Genomic DNA, 14,254 nt, shown 5'->3' with positions numbered 1-14,254 from the left:
CATAAAAAAAAGTTCTATCCTTCTTTGGCACCAATTGGCCGACCATGCCCAGGAGAAAGGCCTCTGGTTTCTTCAGGAAGGTATATTTGAATACCTTTTTCATTTCGTTATAAATCATCTCCCAGAATGTCTTAATCCTTGGGCATGTCCACCAAAGGTGAAAGAATGTACCTTCAGTCTCATTACATTTCCAACATTTATTATCGGGCAAATGGTAAATTTTTGCAAGCTTGACTGGTGTCATCTACCACCTATAAATCATTTTCATTAAATTTTCTCTTAGGGCATTACATGCCGTAAATTTCATACCTGTGGTCCATAACTGTTCCCACTCAGCCATCATTATGTTATGTCCAACATCTTGTGCCCATTTAATCATAACTGATTTCACCGTTTCATCCTGAGTGTTCCATTTCAACAGCAAGTTACACATTCTTGACAAATTCTTGGGTTTTGGATCTAACAATTCTGTTTCCAATTTTGATTTTTCCACCTGGAAACCAACTTTTTTGTCCAGATTGTATGCCTCCATTATTTGATAATAATGGAGCCAATCTCGCACTCTATTTTTCAATTTTTCAAAGCTCTGCAGTTTTATTCTTTCTCCATCTTGTTCTAAAATTTCCCAATATTTCGGCCATTTGGCCTCCATATTGAGTTTTTTCTGAGCCTTCGCTTCCATTGGTGACAACCATCTTGGGGTTTTGTTTTCTAGCAGATCCTTATATCTTATCCAAACATTAAACAGTGCTTTTCTAACAATATGGTTTTTAAACGCTTTATGTGCTTTTACCTTATCATACCACAAATATGCATGCCAGCCAAATACATTGTTGAAACCTTCTAAATCCAGCACATCAGTATTTTCAAGAAGTAGCCATTCTCTCAGCCAGCAAAAAGCAGCTGATTCATAGTAAAGTTTAAAGTCTGGCAGGGCAAATCCACCTCTTTCTTTAGCATCAGTTAATATCTTAAATTTTATTTGAGGCTTCTTGCCCTGCCAGACAAATCTAGAGATATCTCTCTGCCACTAGAGATATCTCTCTGCCAATTTTATTCATTTGGGACGGGCACTTGAAAAGCAGTATAGGAATACTTTAGATAATCAATCAAGCCTCATTCCAAGAAAAAGGAACACGGCACTATGAAATTCTGGGTCTGTTCATTTAGACCAGATGCCACACCTAGATCAGTAATCTGACCCTTTTAGTCTTAGTTTAATTGGCGGTTACATTTCAAACTTCGCTGAAGACTAAATGATAACTCAGTTTAAGTCTACAAATTGTTTTAAAACTTAGCTATTCTAAAACTTCAGTACTTTGGAACATCCAGTCTTCCAAATGCTTTTACCCAGCTTAACTGAGGTTAGGAATTTTAAGAGCTAAATCCAGACCTCAAAACTGACTCTACACTCAATATCGTTTTGCACTGTGAATTTTGATTAAGCTTAAAGCCTATAAGAGTTTTAGCAATACCTGCTTTGAAAGAACAAAAATCCTACTGCTGTAGACCAAATGTACAGCTAATCTGAGGGATGCAAAAGGTACACTTTGGCTGAAATTATCCGAGAATTAAATGGAGTTCAATGGGTTTTACTTCCAAGGAAACCTATGTACATAGTATTGCACTATAAATTTTTAAAACATAGCTTGAACTTTAGCCTTCCTTCCTAGTGGTGTTATCTTTGGTTTAAATTTCAAAGTGAGATGGCTTTAAGTGAGTAAATGAATAGCACTTAGCTTTCCTATAAGGAATCAAAATACTCTTCCAAGGAGTCAGTGTCTCACATTACCTACCCAACGATGTTGCAGTTCTTTTTACTGGAACTGTTCAGTTTTAGGGAGAATGCCATGTTTCTAGAGGTGTAGAGGGACACCAGTTAGGGAAACTAGGGATGCCTGCTCACCCTCCCCATCTAGACCATCTTATTTTTCCTCAGGCGTACCTTATATCTAGCCAATTCCATTTTTGAATGACAATATCAACAATGCATTAGGCTTGCGTACTGAGTATCAAAAGTACAAATCTGTAAAAAGAAAAAAGGAGTGAGTCTCTGACCTCTGTTGATTACATTTCTATAGTTAATTTGAATTTTCAGGCCTGTGTTGATTACATTGTCACAGCTATTATGAAGTATAACTAAGCAACTACAGAAAATACCCTTGAAACACACTGTTATTTTGCATTTTGATGTTGAGTATACCTAAGAAGAGACCTTTAAATCCTGCTGCTGCTCCCAGTGAAATCTCTGCGTCCTTGAAATCAGAAATTCCATTCCTAGAAATATTCAAAAGTCTCCACTTGCATTCTGCTTCCTATCTAGTCCCATGCTGAGGCATGCTCTGGATTGCAACCTGCTGCAGACCATTTTTCTCCTTCTCCAGAAGGCCTCTGGGCAGAGACCATCTGTAAGCTACCAGATGGCCCATGTAGGGCGCCTGACCCATCCTGGTAGTGGCATTGCCAAGTGTGGTGGCAGAGCCAAGAAAGAGTATAGGAGTGTTTTCACAGGATGGAACAAAGGGGATGAGGTTACATCGGGCGAAAATGAAAAACAATAGCTTGTGAGTTTTCATGGTTCAGAACAGAACATCTGCTCTCTTGGCCTTTGAATCTACCCTGCTGCTGAGGATGCTATTTTGCCTCCCTCTGAAATGCTTTATTGACAGAGCTTGAGGAACAATAAGGGGAAATCTCCCCCTCTTATTTCCTTGTCAGGTTTTATAGCTTCTCTCTCCCCCACTCCAAACTCTAAAGCATTTCTCTCCCTCCCCCTCTTTCCCCCCATATGGGATAGCCCATAACAAAATCCTCTTGATTTGGTAAAATGAATTTGTTTCAGAGCTGTATTCTCCAGCTAAAATTAAGCCAGGTCCACAGAGCCTGAACGTTATTTGGTTTCACCAAATCATGAAAACAAGAACTGTGTGTGCCTGTTGCCACCGAAGTAGGTCCCATTAAGGATGATGCATATCTTGAATCATTCCATCAGTTTTTTGCATCTGTTGTTTCTACTTCCTTCTTCCTGGATCCCACCCACCACTCCCGATTTGCTCAGATGCCATGGGTCTGTCTTTTTCCTAATGTAAAAGAGAGGTGCCCAATTTATATCAGGAGACACGGGTGTTTTTTTCTGGTGGTATGCGCCATCACCTTTTTATTATTTTTCAAAATGCATAAGCAAATGATCATGTGCAAGATTTCTGCTTGAAGGATATTGTTATGAGTTTGGGAGGTGAGGAATAGGCTGTATGCTTCTCATCCAGCAAGGGTTAAAATATAAGCAAGGGTTCAAATTCCTGGAATAGCCAGGCTAGCTTCCTGGTGAGGTGACAGCCTAGTTAATGTGCCATTAAGGGAACAAAATTAGTGGATCTGTGCACTCAGAGATTGAGGTGGCATGCAATGATATCTACAAACACCATCCAGAGCTCCACGTTATAAACTATGGATTCAAAAAATGAAATTTTGGAATAGGGTTACTTTCTCTTTTCCCCCCCAAACATTCCTCTGTTAGGTTGAGATGCTGGTCTTCTGCTCCTCTGTCTTTGAATGGGAATGAAGAGCGATGAAAAAGCTGGCTTCTCCTTGCCATAACATTCCCTTCAAGACTTCTGAAAATATGCATAATATATATCCTCCTTGTGACGTGTGACAGATTGACATTCCAGGCCTCTGATTGTCTCTGTGTACACAACAGGCATAGCAGCACTAAAACTGTCTTCGCATTGCCCTGAGAATGTGCACCTCGACAATGACTTAGAGGGGTTACTTCTAGCACTGAGTGAGAGCATGGAGGTCATTTAGTCTACAAGAGATTTGTATGGTCCCTTGACTAGCACCATGGAGCATGAGTGATTGAGAGTGCCATCGATCAATATTTTATACTGGAATGTGATGAAGTGTAAAAGTGTGATTAATGGGGCAATCACATTCTTTTGCTTCTCATGGGGATGTGGAGCTGCTGTTTTGCTATATTAACCTTTTATGCAGTGAAAAGTTATGTTAACTTTCTGCACTGCTTTTGCTGTGATTTACGTCACAGGCAAAACTGCTAGATTATCATCTTGCGTTAACCTTGTGACTATCTTCCTTCCCCCACCCAAGATCTTGAGGCAGATTTGTTCCACATCTTTGAGGTTCTAGGGAGAGGCCCTGCTTTGAGAGAAGATCAGTGGCTTTCTACTATTCTTGCAATGGTGAAGTCATTAACATCAGGCTGGGGACAAAAGACTGTCACTACAACCTTAAGCCCACCTGGGAGTATAAATCCTACCAAATACAATGAGTAAATATGTATCTATAGATGCACTGCAAATCTCATTTTTTCAAGATCAAATATATACAAACAATAAAAACAAAAACCCAGACATTTAGCCTGCAATCCTATACCCACTTAGCTGGGAGTATACCATTGGGAGGGATGCAGGAGGCGCTGTGGTCTAAACCACTGAGCCTCTTGGGCTTGCCGATTGGAAGGTCAGCGGTTCAAATCCCCATGATGGGGTGAGCACCTGTTACTCTGTCCCAGCTCCTGTCAACCTAGCAGCTCGAAAGCATGCAAGCGCAAGTAGATAAATAGGTACCACTGTGGCAGGAAGGTAAACAATGTTTTCATGCGCTCTGGCTTCCGTCACAGTGTCCCATTGCGCCAGAAGCAGTTTAGTCATGCTGGCCACAGGACCCAGAAAGCTGTCTGTGGACAAACACCAGTTCCCTCAGCCTGGAGTGAGATGAGCGCTGCAACCCCATAGTCGCCTTTGAATTGACTTAACCATCCAGGGGTCCTTTACCTTTATCTTATGCCATTGAGACTGACTTACTCAAATATGTAGAGGCTGCACTATGGGCTTCTGCACAGAAGATATCTCTTTTACCTAACTAGATCAATACCATCTCATCTCGTCCCTCTAGAAGCTATAGTATAGGGGAGTTTTAAAAGCATTAAGGTAAAGGTAACCGCCCAGGGGTCCTTCACCTTTTTACCTTTTACCTTTAAAGCATTAGGACTGACCTGTAAGGTTTTCTGGATCATAGGTAGCCTAGACAGTTACACAAATATATGGCTGAATGTTCTAGTTCCATTATCATTTGTATCAATGTGAATCATTATTATCAATCACATAAATAAGAGGGGCAAGCACTGTGATCTTTGGGGAGAATGGTTCCTGTGCTGATATCTGGTCAGATAATTAGTAAGGCTGGACACATTATCTTTCTTATATGACAGAGTTCTACAGTTTAGGTTTCTGTGTTCACTGATGTATGCACAGGAAGGGGTACAGTCTAATCCTTTTCAAGATAGATCAAAGTGAGACACATTATTTTGGGATATGTTTGCAGTAATTATCAGGTGCTAAAAGCCTCGTTTGTAGTCCATCATTGTGTGTGTGTAGCGCCAGCATTTCAAATGCTAAATAATTATTAACTGTTTTACTTAGAATACCAAGTACACTTTAACTTCAGCCATGACTGATTAACAAATATAATGGAAAATTGATTTTTTCCTGTTTACAGCAAGAAATCAATGGTGATTAAGAACAAGATAAAAGTGCAAAACTGAATAAATTGGAGGGCCATGTCCACTTTTAGACAGCCCTAGAAAGAGCAGCATACAAGATACAGTCTACAGTCTGTGCGTATCTTTCTAAAGCCTCCTAAATCTTTGCATTAGGATAATTTAATCCCATACATAAACTCTAGGACAGATTTAAAATATAGACTATAGAGAAATGATAGACTCTGGAGAAATGCAGAAATAGTAATAATTATGTACCTAGCAAAGGGTACCATCTCCTCATTCAACAATTTTCATGGTTCAAATTATTTCACTCCAAAATTCATACTTTGTATTCATTTTATTTATGCATACAGATACCGATAAACCACCTGCTAAGGTAAAATCGAGGCAGTGTGCAAAATTTACACAAGTAAAATGAAACATGAGATACCACAAAAACAAGAGCCTTGACAGGATCACTTTCTCTGTCCACCAGGAAATCTTCCACAGTCTCCAAAAATCCACCAGAGTTCATCAATCTCTGAGGGTAGGCCATTCACATTGGTACCCCACTCTGGCAAGTGGGAATACAGTGGTACCTCGGGTTACATACACTTCAGGTTACATACGCTTCAGGTTACAGACTCCGCTAAACTAGAAATAGTACCTCGGGTTAAGAACTTTGCTTCAGGATGAGAACAGAAATTGTGCTCTGGCGGCGCAGCGGCAGCTGGAGGCCCCATTAGCTAAAGTGGTTCTTCAGGTTAAGAACATTTTCAGGTTAAGAACAGACCTCTGGAACGAATTAAGTACTTAACCCGAGGTACCACTGTAGTCTTCTTTCTGTAGAGACAAGACTGGTGCTATTGTGTCAACACACCATCAACATTGCTACCACTACTGTTACTGCTTAACATTGGCATAAACAATGTGCTAGATAGAAAATCAGCATGACCCCTGATGTCTTTCACCCTACATTAGAGGATGTATAACTGCATAGCAAAGCATGGAATCTTGATATTTCTTCCCTTAACAAAGGGCTCCAGCTTCTCAGGTGACCCTGCTTAAATCAACCATAATGGTTGAATGAGAAGCAGAATTCTGAAGCATTTCAACTACATATTGGTTCAGTTCAGATTGTGTGTAGAGCAAAACTAAAGCTACAATTAGCTGTAATGTAATCCATAAGGTAACAAACTGGCAATAACAGTTACTTAACATTGTTGGCATGGTTCTTCCCAATTTTTTATTCCTCTGTGATTTCCAAGTTCTAATTTTCCTTGCTAGATGGGCTGTCAGATATGCCTTCTATATTTCTGTGTCTCAATATGCCTATTGATCGGGAAATCACCGGGTCAAAAGCCACTCCAGATAATTCTTTAAGCTTCTATGACAACTTGCCATTAAACAAAAAACTTCAATGAAAGCAATTGCTGTGAAATGAATGTGAGCCAGACAGGCATGTCTCTTTGATTAGTGGCACCGTTTGTTTTTCGTCTGAGAAGCATTTATTTTTGCATCTACTTTGTTCCAAATGTTTGCATTAAAACGGCACTTCATTAAAAAAATATGAGAATGTTTCCCTAGGTTCTGAGATAATATGCTAGCAAACTGCTTTTTTTTTTTTAAGGACATTCCATTCTTGAAATAATAATTACAAAGCAATGTTGCCTACGAAAACTGGGCAAATATTGGAGGACCATGTCGGCAAAACAATATTTGCAGGTGGGATGGGCCCTTTTTGTGCACCGTGTTGCTCTATTTGAACCAAAGCAGTGATTGCAGTTTCTGACAGCTCTGACTCTGGCATCACCATCATCTTTGTTGCCATATATCAAATATTTTGTGTGCCAGAGTCCTGTCTGAATGAGTGTTTGAGAAGCTGTTGTTATTCCTAGGAAACTGGGTGTTCATGCACAATCGAGCACATTCATGCCACAAGTGTTCACCTGGGTAGCTCATACAAAATGGCTTTTGTACTCTGGGCTGGCACTGCCCAGAGGCACACAAAGAATACCACAACACTGAGCGAGGGGCGGGAGTGGGTGGGGAGGAGAATGAATAAACAGACCTAGCTGTCAGCTTTGTTTAAACAAAAAAAGCCACAACTGTAACACCAGGCCTTGGGTTGATTAACATTCTGTGGCCTTTTAAATGTGTTGAGGGAGGTGCCTTCTTGGTTTGCTTTTGTTTTATCATGCATTATGCATTCTCATTTTATGTTGTGACCCATCCCAGGGCCACATTTAGGTTTGATGAGGCCCTAGGCTACTGAAGGTAATGGGGCCCATTATATGTCCAGCTGTCCTTTGTCAACAACAAATTGCCACTGTTTTTTGTGTTGAATATATGCTATTTATGGACCTAATAGGTATCTAAAGCCATTTGCACATGTTGCCATGCAACCACCCCATGCAGAATGTAGGCACTCTATATATAGAAATGAGCAAACCAGTGATATTTTAGGGAGCAGGCTAGCTGGTGGGGCCCATTACTAACATCATTGGAGCCTACACAACACAAAACAGTTTTTTTATTTGTTTTTTATCTTATATTTTGGAAATGTACATCCAGGTGTTTTTTCCTTTAATTTTTTGGGGGGTCCCAAGAGAGTGGGGCCCTAAGCTATAGCTTGTTTAGTTTATACAGTGGTACCTAGGGTTAAGAACTTAATTTGTTCTGGAGGTCTGTTCTTAACCTGAAACTGTTCTTAACCTGAGGTACCACTTTAGCTAATGAGGCCTCCTGCTGCCGTTGCACTGCCGCTGCATGATTTCTGTTCTCATCCTGAAGCAAAGTTCTTAACCCGAGGTAATATTTCTGGGTTAGCGGAGTCTGTAACCTGAAGCGTCTGTAACCCGAGAAACCACTGTACATAAATCTGGCACTGACCCACCCTGTGATCTTCAGATGAAGGGTGGTATACAAATCTAATAAATAATGGGCCTATGCACTGCCAAGAGAAGAGAGCAGGAAAAACACCAGGCTCAGAAACAGTGGGGGAAATCCCATAATTGCAAGATATTGTTGTTGTTTAGTCATTTAGTCGTGTCCGACTCTTCGTAACCCCATGGACCAGAGCACGCCAGGCATTCCTGTCTTCCCCTGTCAATGTTCGTAGCTTCGAGAACACTGTTCAACCATCTCGTCCTCTGTAGTCCTCTTCTCCTTGTGCCCTCCATCTTTCCCAACATCAGGGTCTTTTCCAGGGAGTCTTCTCTTCTCATGAGGTGGCCAAAGTATTGGAGCCTCAGCTTCAGGATCTGTCCTTCCAGTGAGCACTCAGGGCTGATTTCCTTCAGAATGGAGAGGTTTGATCTTCTTGCAATCCATGGGACTCTCAAGAGTCTCCTCCAGCACCATAATTCAAAAGCATCAATTCTTTGGCGATCAGCCTTCTTTATGGTCCAGCAAGATATAGGTGAATGCAAGATATAGGGGAATGCAACTGTTAATTAGGGGGACCAAAGTACCATAGAAAATCAGCAGACCACAAATGTTTCTCTGGGTGTTCAGATCATTTACAGTTGTATCTTGGTTCTCGAACAGAATGCGTTCCAACTCCTGGAACTGTTCAAAAACCAAGGCGTGGCTTCCGATTGGCTGAAGGAGTGTCCTGCAGCCAAGTGGAAACCGTGCCGGACGTTTGGCTTTCAAAAATTATTCAAAAACCGGAACACTCACTTTCAGTTTTTGATAGTTTGGGAGCCGAAACGTCCGAGTTCCAAGGCGTTCGGCAACCAAGGTACGACTGTACTGAGAAAGCGAAAATAGGCCCATGTCTTTCTTCTTCCTGGATCTATGTTGCATCCACTGTGGGGCGCTATGTGGCCCCAAACTCTACCCCTTCTACCTCAGCTATTCTGTTTACAGCAAGGAAAGAGAACCTGTAGCCCTGCAGATGTTGCTGGACTCCAGCTTCCATCAACTCCAGACAGCGCAGCTATTATTCAGGGATGATGCTCCCATCAAACTGGATTTGCAGTTCATCTAATTTGCCAAGTCTCATGGCTACTTCGGTCTCTAGAGCCAACCACCGAAATTCCAGAACTGAATATTGCACATCGTATTTGCTTTTGGACTTGAGTTCCCAGTGCTATAATAGCTCCGTTTTTCAACTATGAACCATGCTGTGAAAAGACACAGTCGGTTTACAACTCAACCTTGTGTATAAATGATACGATGCTGCACACAACCAAAACCATTGTTTCATGCCCGTTAACTAAAGGAATATGACAATTCCATCCAGAGTGGAAGATGTTGTAGACCTCTCATTTACAAACACTTCATTTGGTTTTTAGGTGGGTGGGTGGAGTGTCCAGGGAGCTATTTGAAAACTGCCCTTAGATTATATTTTTAAGAGATAAGTATAGCCATGAAAATTAGCTCTTACGTCCTGGTTTCCCCATATTCCATCTCCTGGGCTAACGTTCAAGGGATAGAAGAAAGTAGCAAAATGTGCAGATCCGGATACAAATTCACTATGGAACAAAGCCATCTTTTAACATCTGCCTCACCCGGGTAATTTTGCCAGTCCAGTTCCAGTGAAAATATATGACTGATGGACAAAACATGATAACTCACTACTTTCAGTGGGAATTGAGATGACAAGAAACAGATTTCGGTTGTTGCCGAAGCCTTTTCATTTACTGGACAATGTATCTGCCAAGAAATGATGAAAGACAGGATATGATACACACACTGTGAACGCAACCTCCTTCCCTCCCCACCTGCAGAAAATCCAGGCCACAGGCTACAATTTCCTTGTACCTCTGTAGACATTTGACATGCGGAGCTTCATTTCAAATTATCTTATTTGATTCCAATCCCAGGCAAATATATTCTGCTTTGTAGAAGGGCTGAACTAGACATTACTAGTTTTTCAAAAAATAAAAGGCAGACCTTTTTTCAGGGTGGGGGAGAGATTTTGATTTTTAATGTAGATCATTTGTAATAAATAGTCTTAAATATGGAATGATGAGGCTGGAAGGAGTGCTTAACCCCTTCACTGCCAGCAAGTTGTTGTTGTTTTTGTCAAACTGGCTACTTTCTCCCCTGAAGGGGAAAAGGTACAAAGTTACCCATGAAGGGTTTTTTTTGTTTTTGTTTTTGTTTGTTTTTAAAGCTTGGGAAAGAATTAGGCATCTCCTCCACTTGCTCAAACCTTGCAAGGCTGCTTTTCATTAATGCATAGCACTAATATGTATATCATCTAGTTTGGCCTTAAGAGTGTTTTTAAAAATTAAATTGCGATTTATTGCAATAGTATCAGGTTTGTAAGCATAAATTGCATGCACATGTGCATAATACAATGTCAGTAGCTGTGTGAATGAACATTCATGCATGTATCTTTAGTTGGCTAATGTTTGGTGCCAGTAATCTGTATGGATGTTTAATGCAATAGATGTGCCACCTCACATCTTCAACCACAAATCCACAGACACTTGGTGGACCCCACTGAACAAAGCTCAGGAACTACTGGTGGTTCACAGCCTGGGAATCCCTGTTTTATAATTAATGACATGTATTGCCATAAATACATTGCTTATCTCTAGATGGCACTGTTGGGGAACCTGTGGTCTTCCAGATATTCTCGGACTACAACTCTCATAACCCCTGTCCATTGGTTGTACCTTCTGTGAACTGGTAGAAGTTGGAGTTCAACACCAATCAGAGCCGTCTTTCCCATAGGACTTAGTGGTGCATCACGCCAGGACGTCGGCCTCTCAGGGGTGCCCCAGCAAGTGGGAGAAGCTGTGTGACTTTGCCAGCGGCCTCCCCTTTCCTTGCATGCCCGCCAGCAGCGCCCCACCAACCATGTGGCTGGCGGGCATGCAGCTTCCCCCCAAGGCTCTGCGGGGATTGCTCTCCCGCAGCAACATGGGGAAGAGTTGCGCTCCCCCCAATGGCTGGCACTGCACAGCCTCATTCCCCCCCCCCCACTTTCCATGGTAATTTGGGGGCACTGGGCGGATATTTGCACCCCGGTGCCACATCTGCTAAAGACGGCCCTGACATCAATTGATGGGGGGAGCAGGACGACACAGGTTCTCCATCTCAGCTCTGTAGATAATTACTCAGGAATACCTGATTAATGCTTATTTCATCCATGACCTGTGAATTATTTGCATTCTTTTTTTTCCTTTATAGAATTTTTATTGGAAAAGTATTTTTTCAAACATTTTAAAAGCATTTCTTAAGAACAATCTTTGCAGATTCACCAATTGCTTAATGGCAGTTCGATACTCCACGGGTGCTGTCTGGCTTTTTTTTTTTTTTTTTTAAGCATTTCTTAACAAGTTGGGTTTTTAAAAGGTTTGTATTCTGTTGCTCCTTCTGGTGAATTCCTGTGGTAATCCTGCAATGACATTTTGAGCTCTTTTTAAAAAAATAAATAAATTGGTAGCCTGCCAGAGTATCTTAGGATGGTCCCCAAACCTTTGCAGTAGCATTTCCCAAATCTGATAAAATGTAGGAGAGCCTCTGGTGCCAAAAACAAAAGCAGCAGGAGGAGATTCATCAGCATCAGCATCCCAGTCTTCTTCTGGAGGGGGGCACTGCCAGGCTCTTTGATTCTGTTATTTGGATCGCCTCTGCTTGCAGCGACCTCCAAGACCTCTGGAGAAACTTTGTTCTCACAAGTTGCAATGTGCAATTTTAACTCCCGCTTTGGAACTTGGTGATGGGCATTGCAGGGGCACATTGCTAGTTCTCTGGTGACCTTCTGGTTGTTCTTTCTGCATTTCACCAATTGGTACGTTAGCCTGCAGGCTCTGATCTGGTGGTTCTTATCAGAAGGGCATTGGACAAGCCGTTCAGGCTGCGTACTGTGCTCCTCCACACACACACACACGCACACACAATTAAGAGCATCTCACTTTCTCAATTATTTGCATTCTTGTTATATGTATTTTACCTTGGGCTTCATAGATGTAGGTATCCTGAAATATCCAGCACAACAGGCCTGCAAAAGATTATTAAGAAAACTGTGGGCCAGGTGAGCATGGTTGGTGTGAATAGTGAATGTTCAGGTTGCATGCTAGAGGACGTTATGTTAGAAGCTTGACTGTGAGCATTGGGATCACATACATACTGCATCACATACATATAATTTGAAAACGGATGTGATTTTTCCACTTCTGACTTGAACTCCAGAGACACAATATGAAAGTCACTTCAACAAGGAGAAAACAAGTCTACCCACCATACTATTTTAATTTTGGCTTCGCCACACCCTGGATTCCCTGCCTGCCAATCTATTTGAGACATAGAAAAATACCAGATACATCTACTGCTTCCTCTCTTCTCTGCCTGCAGTGGTGATCAAAGAGAGCAGTTGCGGCCACTCATACCAAGCCATCATTTCAACCTAAGAAATCTAAAACCTCCCAGGAACTCCTATTTCATGTAAAGGTTCTTCCTTGATTCCTAGGCACTACTTAAGCATAATGAGCTGGTCCAGTGAAAACTGATATCTAAACTGAGTCTTAAGTGAAGATCCAGATTTCAATCCACACTTTCTCAATTGGTTACAGTCAGACTGCTACCTTTCATAATATCCTTGTCTATTAAAATATCAAGAGCACATGGGTTGAAGTTATTTACATTAAATGTAATAAACATGACATAAAACAAGGTTTGAGCAGTCTCACTGGAAGAGATAAAAAATAGGAAACAAGTACATTTTCACGTAGCAAAAGAAATTCATATTGGTTTTACCGCTGAATCTGCACAGTGTCATAAACAATTATGTTGCACTCATTTTGTAGGGACATTACTTTGGGATTATTAACAGACACATCAAATAGTTAGGATTTGGATTCCAGAAGTGTGCTTGCATGTGCCTTAACTTTCTTTATTATGGAAAACAAATAGTCTAATTGTAATAGCACTTACAGATGTTAAGAAGGAATGCAAAGCCAGTGACCTCTATTTTCAAAGATAAACTCCATTATTTTACTGATAATCCCATGTCTGTTGGCCGTGAGATTATGCATAATAGCACTATAGGGCTTTTCCAGACAGATGCTTCCTCCATTGTTGTCTTTATACTGCTGTACTTAATTAGAAGGGGTATAATTGCATGTCAAAAAAGGTAATGATAAAGGACCTCTGGACGGTAAAGTCCAGTCCAAGACAGCTATGGGGTTGTGGTGCTCATCTCGCTTCAGGCTGAGGGAGCCAGGGTTTGTCCACAGACAGCTTTCCAGGTAATGTGGCCAGCATCACTAAACCACTTCTGGCACAACGGAACACTGTGATGGAAACCAGAGCACACGGAAACACTGTTTACCTTCCTTCTGCAGCAGTACAGTACCTATTTATCTATTTGCACTGGCGTGCTTTCGAACTGCTGGGTTGGCAGGAGCTGGGACAGAGCAACGGGAGCTCACGCCCGTCGTGGGGATTCGAACCGCCTACCTTCTGATTGGCAAGCCCAAGAGGCTTAGTGGTTTAGAGCATGTAGCAAATATCAGTTTCCATGGGATTTTTGTAGAACCATTGAATAAGGGGCTGCCATTTGCATTTATCTTGCTAGTTTCCACTCTGTAGTTTGGAATTTCAAAGATTGGCATAGTCCTTTGAAGGTGCCCTATATATTAGGTCCATCTAGCTAAGTATTGTCTGTTTCAGGTATGGGCAACCAGATGTTGATCCTACAGCTCCCATCATCCCTTAATATTGCCTATGTTGATGGGAGCTGAAATCCAATAGCATCTGGGTGGGTTCCTCAAATTTGACCTTTTCTGGCAA

The sequence above is a fragment of the Podarcis pityusensis genome, assembly GCF_964106645.2.
Source record: "Podarcis pityusensis genome assembly, chromosome: 10".
Taxonomy (NCBI): domain Eukaryota; kingdom Metazoa; phylum Chordata; class Lepidosauria; order Squamata; family Lacertidae; genus Podarcis; species Podarcis pityusensis.
This window is presented reverse-complemented; position numbering follows the sequence as displayed.